Source organism: Microcaecilia unicolor, chromosome 11, assembly GCF_901765095.1.
Source record: "Microcaecilia unicolor chromosome 11, aMicUni1.1, whole genome shotgun sequence".
Lineage (NCBI taxonomy): Eukaryota > Metazoa > Chordata > Amphibia > Gymnophiona > Siphonopidae > Microcaecilia > Microcaecilia unicolor.
The window spans coordinates 149,421,134-149,428,853 of NC_044041.1; positions in this window are offsets into that span (position 1 = coordinate 149,421,134).

Genomic DNA, 7,720 nt, shown 5'->3' on the forward strand with positions numbered 1-7,720 from the left:
TCCAGAGAGCAGCTACTAAAATGGTCAGTGGTCTTCATCATAAAGCATATAGCAACAGACAAAGATCTCAATACGTATACTTTAGAAGAAAGGTGGAAGAAGATATGGTAGAGATGTTTAAATGCCTACAGGGCATAAATGTTCAGGAGGCGAGTCTCTTTCATTTGAAAGGATGCTCTGGAATGAGGGGGCATAGGATGTGGGTGAAAGGAGATAGACTCAGAAGTAACCTGAGGAAATACTTCATTATGGAAAGGGTGGTGAATTTGTGGAATGGCCTCCCAGTTTAGCTGGTGGAGATGAAAACAGTATCTGAATTTAAGAAAGCTTGGGACAAGTACATAGGATCTCTAAGGGAGTGAAAATGGCATGGATAGGCTTTATGGTCTTTTATCTGCTCTCATTTTTCTATGTTTCTATGTAAGTGCCTCTAGTTTGAATATGTCCATTTAGCCCTAGACAAGCAATATAAATGGCCAGGAGATGTTTCTGGCCATTTAAATCGCTTTGAATATTGACCTCTTAGTTACCACCATTACTGGCCTTTGGGAAAACACCTCCCTCCCAGATTAATCGAGAGGTAACCAGAGTTTCACCTCCCTGCCAGGTTAATTGAGAGGTATCCAGAGTTTTAAAGACAAGTAGTTCCTTTGAATCCACAAACTCACATTTTCTTTCATTGACTCTCTTAGATATTCAGACCATGGGATATAGCCTGGCTAACTCCTGCGGTCAGCACTAAACCCAGATATTCAATACTGGGCTAGGACCGTCCTTCTATGTCTAAATTGTACAGCGCTGCGTAACCCTAGTAGCGCTTTAGAAATGCTAGTTAGTAGTAGTAGTAGTAGACTGGCATTGAATATCTAGTTTATTTTTGGCCGGTTTGAACATAACCGGCTAGGTTGATATTCAGACTAAGCCAGTTATGTTCAAACGGGCTAAAGATATCCCATGTATTCACATGGCTCAATATAGCCACTAAAATGGGGCTGAAAATTGGCAGATAGCCAGTTATATCGGTTGATATCCTCAGGAGCTTAGCCGAGATTGGGTGGCAGAGCCGGTAGTGGGAGGCGAAGATAGTGCTGGGCAGACTTATAAGGTCTGTGCCAGAGCCGGTGGTGGGAGGCGGGGCTGGTGGTTGGGAGGCGGGGATAGTGCTGGGCAGACTTTTACGGTCTGTGCCGGAGCTGGTGGTGGGAGGCGGGGCAGACTTATACAGTCTGCCCTGAAAAAGACAGGTACAAATCAAGGTAAGGAATACACAAAAAGTGGCACATATGAGTTTATCTTGTTGGGCAGATTGGATGGACCATGCAGGTTTTTTTCTGCCGTCATCTACTTTGTATGTTACTATGATATAACCAGCAGAATATCACCGGATAGCCGGTTGTAAGACTTTTAACCAGCCAGGTGCCAATCCTGGCCAGTTAAATGCTTTTGAATATTGGGGGGGGCGGTTGAATCTGCATGATCTGAAAGGATGACTATGCTTGAAATTCCCACCTAGATCATTTTAAAGGAAATTTTTATAATCTATGTATCCACACTTATCCATAACAGTGCCAGCAGGATACCTAAGAGCTGTTTGTAATAGCTCACATAGAGTGGCATTTTCGAAAGAAACGTACAGGTTGCGATTTGGATGTTCTTGCAAAACGGCAAAATCCAGGGGTGGGGAAACCCGTATTTTTGAAAAAAAGATGGACGTCCATCTTTCGTTTCAAAAATACCATCAGAGATGACCAAATCCTTAAATTTGGACGTCCCAAGGTTTTTGCACGTCCCTAGACATGGACATTTCTGACTTTTGGCGATTTTCGAAACTAAAGACGTCCATGTCAAAAACGTCCTAATGCAAGCCATTTGGATGTGGGAGGAGCCAGCATTTGTAGTGCACTGGACCCCCTGACATGCCAGGACACCAACCGGGCACCCTAGGGGGCACTGCAGTGGACTTTATAAAATACTCCCAGGAACATAGCTCCCTTGCGTTGTGTGCTGAGCCCCCCCAAAATGCCCCCAAAAACCCACTACTCACAACTGTACACCACTACCATAGCCCTTATGGGTGAAGAGGGGCACCTAGATGTAGGTACAGTGGGTTTGTGGTAGGTTTTGGAGGGCTCGCTGTTTCCTCCACAAATGTAACAGGTAGGGGGGTGTGGGCCTGGGTCTGCCTGTCTGAAGTGCACTGCACCCACTAAAACTGCTCTTGGGACCTGCATGCGCTGTCATAGACCTGTATATGACATCTGAGGCTGGCATAGAGGCTGGCACGAAATGTTTTTAAAGATGTTTTTTGAGGGTGGGAGAGGGTTAGTGGCCACTGGGGGAGTAACGGGAAGTCATCCCCTATTCCCTCTGGTGGTCATCTGGTCATTTCGGGCACCTTTTTGTGTCTTATTCGTAATAAAAACACGTCCGGGTGAAAACGTCCAAGTGTTCGTCGGGGACGTCCTTGTTTTCTTCGATTATGGGTCAAAGACGTCCCAAGTGTTAGGAACACCCAAGTCCCACCTTCGCTACACCTCCAACATGCCCCCATGAAATTTGGATGTCCTTGTGACGGACTGCAGTTGGAGACGTCCAAAATCGAGTTTCGATTATACCGATTTGGACATCTCGGGGAGAAGGATGTCCATCTTCTGATTTATGTCGAAAGATGGGCATCCTTCTCTTTTGAAAATGAGCCTGATAACTGGCATAGCTTGTAAATTCAAAAGTGGAGCATGGGCAGGGCAGGTCTTTGGCTTGTGTAACTTTAATTGCGTAAATGTTAGGCACGCTGATACTGGGTTAGTATTCTATAATAGAATCTGAGCATCCAGATGCCATTATAGAATAGGCAAAGTGGACTTGCCCCCTTTATATTTGGATTTTCTGATGGGTTGAGTCTCGGATCATAAGAATATTTCCTATATGGTCAACTGGTTTATCTCATGATGTCAGGATTATCAACTTTTGCATGACCCTTTACCTTCTTCCAATAGATGGTCATGTCATGGTTCCGTACCATTTGGTCTAAGGCCAGAATCAAATTTCCATGATGTACCAGTTTTCCTTTCGAGTTTAACATGTTGTTCTGCTTCCAATTGGGTAGATGTGAGACAAAGTTCTATCTCACATAATCTGAATCTGTGCATATGACTAATTCTCGCATTCCTTTCTGAACTGCGGACTGTACCGCCACCAAAGCTGCAACAATCTCAGCATACTGATTTGTCTGTGAACCCAAGCTGTGCTTCAAAGTCTCTTCAGGAACGGTTGGATTCCATACCACTCCCAAACCTGCAACCAACTCATGGTCTGTGTCACGGCGGTAGGCACAGCCATCCACATAGACCTTAGGCATTGTATCACAGATCTTCTCATGATACAGATGGTGTCGATGCGGTTCTTTCTCTTATGGTGGAACATCTGTTTCAGGAATATCTGCAAGGGAATCATGTCCTGCACAGTCATGCAAGTCAGCCATACCTTGGGCTACTACATTATAATGTTTCTGAGCATACCTTACCTCTAAAGGCCATCCTTGCAGAGCCAATGTCCAGGAGACTATCCTGCTGTTGGACACCCGACCGGATTTGATTCGGTCGCTACCCAAGAAACTGATGGGTTGGTGACAAGTCTCCACGATTAGCTTCTCGTCTTGGATATAAATGTTGCAGAGCCCAAACAGTGGACAAAAGCGATTTCTCACAGTTGGAATACTTCTTTTCCACATTGGATAGGCCTTTACTGGCATAGGCCACGACCCGCTTATCAGAATCATATTTCTGATATAAGACAGCGGTCATGGAGTGCTTGGAGCATCCCAGGTCAACATAGAACTCATGACCCCCCTCAGGGTACGCAAGGCATGGAAAGCAGCTAAGCTGATCCTTCAGCTTTTGCATAGCAGATTCCGGTTCTGGACCCCAAACCCAGGGCGCATCTTTCTTTAATAACTTGACCAAGCGTCTGGTAATCTCCACATACTCATCTATGAACTGTCGGGAGTACTTGCATATTCCCAAAAAGGAACAAAGTTCTGTGAGATTGGTGGGTTGTTTCAGCTGTTGTAAGGCCTGCACTCGCTTCTTCTGAGCTCGCAGATCCTCAGCAGAAATTTCGTATCCTAGGTAATTCAGCGATTTCATGCACCATTGTCCTTTGGCCAGTGTTAGTTTAGATCCAGCACCTGTCAACTGTAAGAAAATATGCTCAATCTCTGCCAAGCGTTCTGGAAAAGTAGGGCTTTTGATCAGAATATCATCCACATAGACCACAGTTCCTTGAGCCTCAGCATCTGGTAGTGCTTTGTGTAGGAAGATGTTAATTTCAGCAGGGGAATTGAGAAAACCAAAGGGAGTTCTGTTCCACGTATACTGTTTCTTCCCAACGTAAAAGCCAATTTATACTGATCATGGGGATGGACAGACAGGCACTGTCCAAAACTCTGATGCCAAATCCAAGCTGGTGAAATACTTGCCCCTTTGATGGTAGCAAGATTCTGACCCAGAGGAGCCATAGGCCACCTGGACAAAGGTACTCGCTTATTCAGCTGACGATAATCCAGGGTGATTCTCCAACTGTTGTTCTTTTTCAAAATGGGCCACAGAGGGGAGATGTAGGTGCTGTTGCATTGCCTAATGATGCCCCTGGCCTCCAAAGTGTTGAGAATCTCTTGCACGGATTCATAGGAAGCCAATGTAATCTTATACTGGCGCACAAAGACAGGCTTGCTATTTGGCTCCGTAGGAACTCTGGTGACATGCAGGTCTGTGAGCCCACAATCATATGAGTCTACAGCAAAAAGGTCCTTTTATTTGTACAGCAACTCAGTCAACTGCTTCTGCTCTGTATCAGTAGCACAAGCATCAACCTGTTCCACTTGATCTTTCACCATAGCATCAAACTCTGAGAAAGGCTGGTTGGATGGAATTTCCACTTGCTCTTCAATTTCCTCCTGTAGGGATGAAGTTTCAACAGAATTCACCACTCTAGACCTCTGTGGTAAAGACATCCTCCTAGACAAAATCAAACAGTCGTCTTCCAACTGCACTTGTGAACACATTGCATCATAAGGCCAAACAAACTCCAGAGATATGAGGCCTCTGGGAGAGGTAAACAGACATTCAGTTGTCAGTTAACCTGCGTGGATGTGGTAGTTCAGGACTGGAAGTGGAAGAACAGGCCTCCTGTGGTATGTCGGGAGCAGCATCTGGCGAGTCACCTGCAGTAGGCGAGTCATTCAAAATAATCTCCAAATTATCAGCCTGTAGAACAATGTCAGCTATCCGATCTGCCTGGACTCGGATTACTTCGCCATGCTGCTCTCCCCCCTCTGGTGAACCATACAACTGGAGCTCCCAAGTATGAGGGTCTGCTGAATTCTGGAAATTAATTCGAATAGGGGTGTCCCTAAGCTCCACGGAGCTGGAACCACCAACTCTACTCAAGTGCTTTACTTTCCCAAAAGGAATGGGATGGGTGACTTGAGACTAGAGAGTTGCACGGGGACAGAAATAAGACCCATCCCCGCCTGTCCCCGCCGGAATCAAACCCGTCCCCGCTCATCCCCGCCAGAATCTAACCCATCCCACCCGTCCCCGTGAGTAATCTCCTCCGTCCCTGCCCATCCCCGTGAGTGATCTCCTCCAACCCCGCCCGTCCCCATAAAAAAAAGAAGTATAAAGTACTGAGTGGAGTGGACAGGGGGCACACAGTGCAGAGTAATACATTTAAAACGAATCAGAGAAAATATTTTTTCACTCATTAATATACTGAATCTTAGAAAAAGGGCAATAAATACATAAAACAAACTGAAGCTTTTTCCACACTAAAATAAAGAGAATTATTGGTCAGCTGAGCTCACCTCTGTGCAGTTCTCTTCTGTGGATACCGAGGTCTGGCAGTGCAAGGAAGACTCACTACATACAACTTGAGCAAGTCTCCTGCACGTGTTGAACTTGAGTTGAGACAGAGAGAGACTCGGGTGAAAACGTGCAAGTGCTCGTCAAGGACGGCCTTTTTTTTTTAGATTATGGATGAAGGACATCAAGATGTCGGATGAACCCCAACCCCTGCTAGCTGAAGACTTCGTCCAGCCAAGCAGGGGCCCAGTCCACCGTGGCCCCACCTAGCTACACCAGTTTTAATGTGATCAGAAGCACAAAGAAGAAAAGGAAGGCGAGTCCTCTGGATCCAATATTTTCCACTTTTTAAAAGCCATAAGGGGATCCAGAGGACACTTGGGTATGCTAATAGCAGAGAAGAGAGCCAGATCCTGTGAACAACAGTGGTAACAACGACTAAGCACCAAGGTCCTAATTTTAGATCTGGCAAAAAGCCTCTGTCCGTTTAGACTTCTAACCAGATACCATTGCAAAACTAAAAGCCGCATGCTCTGGATCTGCCAATAGTCAGGCCCAATTTAAGATGGAATGCATAGGGTCCAGAGAATCCAGCCCTTATCTAAGGAGAAAAGAACACTGATGTGAAGATCGGATTAAAATAACATCCAAGACAGAAACTGGGTTGAATATAGATTCAGAAAGTATAACAACATTTGATGCCCTCCTGGGAAATACCTCCTGGTTCTCGTACACAGCCTTCAGGGCTGCGCAGGAAAAGGATATCAAATATTTCATGGTCATCTATTTTATCTGGGATATCCTCATCTTCATCCTGAGCTGTCACCTGCCAGTCCCCAGAGCGCTGGTAAATCAGAGGATTGGCATTCTCCAGCTGGTTGCCTCCCACCATGTTCTCCAGCTAGACCCTCCTAAGAAGGAAAAAAGCCCCCAGTCTTGCACAGATCTCTCAAAAGCCCCTGCAGACACCTTCCATTAGCTGCAAACTTCATATTGCACTTTTTTTTTATTTTTAATACTAGATCCCTACAGAGCTCCCTCCTATATTCAGGTTCATTGAGTGCTGGGCAGACTTATACGGTCTGTGCCAGAGCCGGTGGTGGGTGGCAGAGATAGTGCTGGGCAGACTTATACGGTCTGTGCCAGAGCTGGTGGTTGGGAGGCGGGGTTGGTGGTTGGGAGGCGGGGATAGAGCTGGCCAGACTTATACGGTCTGTGCACTGAAGAGGACAGTACAAATAGAAAAAGTAGCACATATGAATTTATCTTCTTGGGCAGGTCTTTTTCTGCCGTCATCTACTATGTTACTATGCTACTTCACCAACCCCATCTCCAGTCTCACACATAATCCGTACTATTTGTTTCCATAGCATTACTAGACTGCAGTATATACGTAAAAGACTGAGGTCTTCCCTACTATCCCATATACCCCTCAGAGATACCAAATCCCCTCTTCATACGCATGCAGGAAGACGACCAAACCGTTCCAGTCCCTGCGGTCTGCCATCTCTCCCTCTCTCTTCAGCTCTCCCCAATTCAGAACGCCCCCCTCCCCGATTCTCTTTGTCAATTTCAAACTCCCCCACATCCTACCTTCAAACTCATTCAAGATGTCACCCACACTACAACAGGAAGAGTTGGTTGGGTTAGGTTCCTCTTCCGGCGCCCCGCCCCTTAGTTCAGACACAATTCTTTCCCTCCTCGACCTCAATCCGCTGTGCCGTAAACAGGAAGTTGCGTTAAAGAGGGGGTGGAACCAAGGAGGTTGAAGAAAAACAGGAGACGGGATGACGTCAAAACGTTGACGCCACTTAGGATCGCCTTTATTTCCTTTTCCCCCTGCACACACAGCCGTCGGC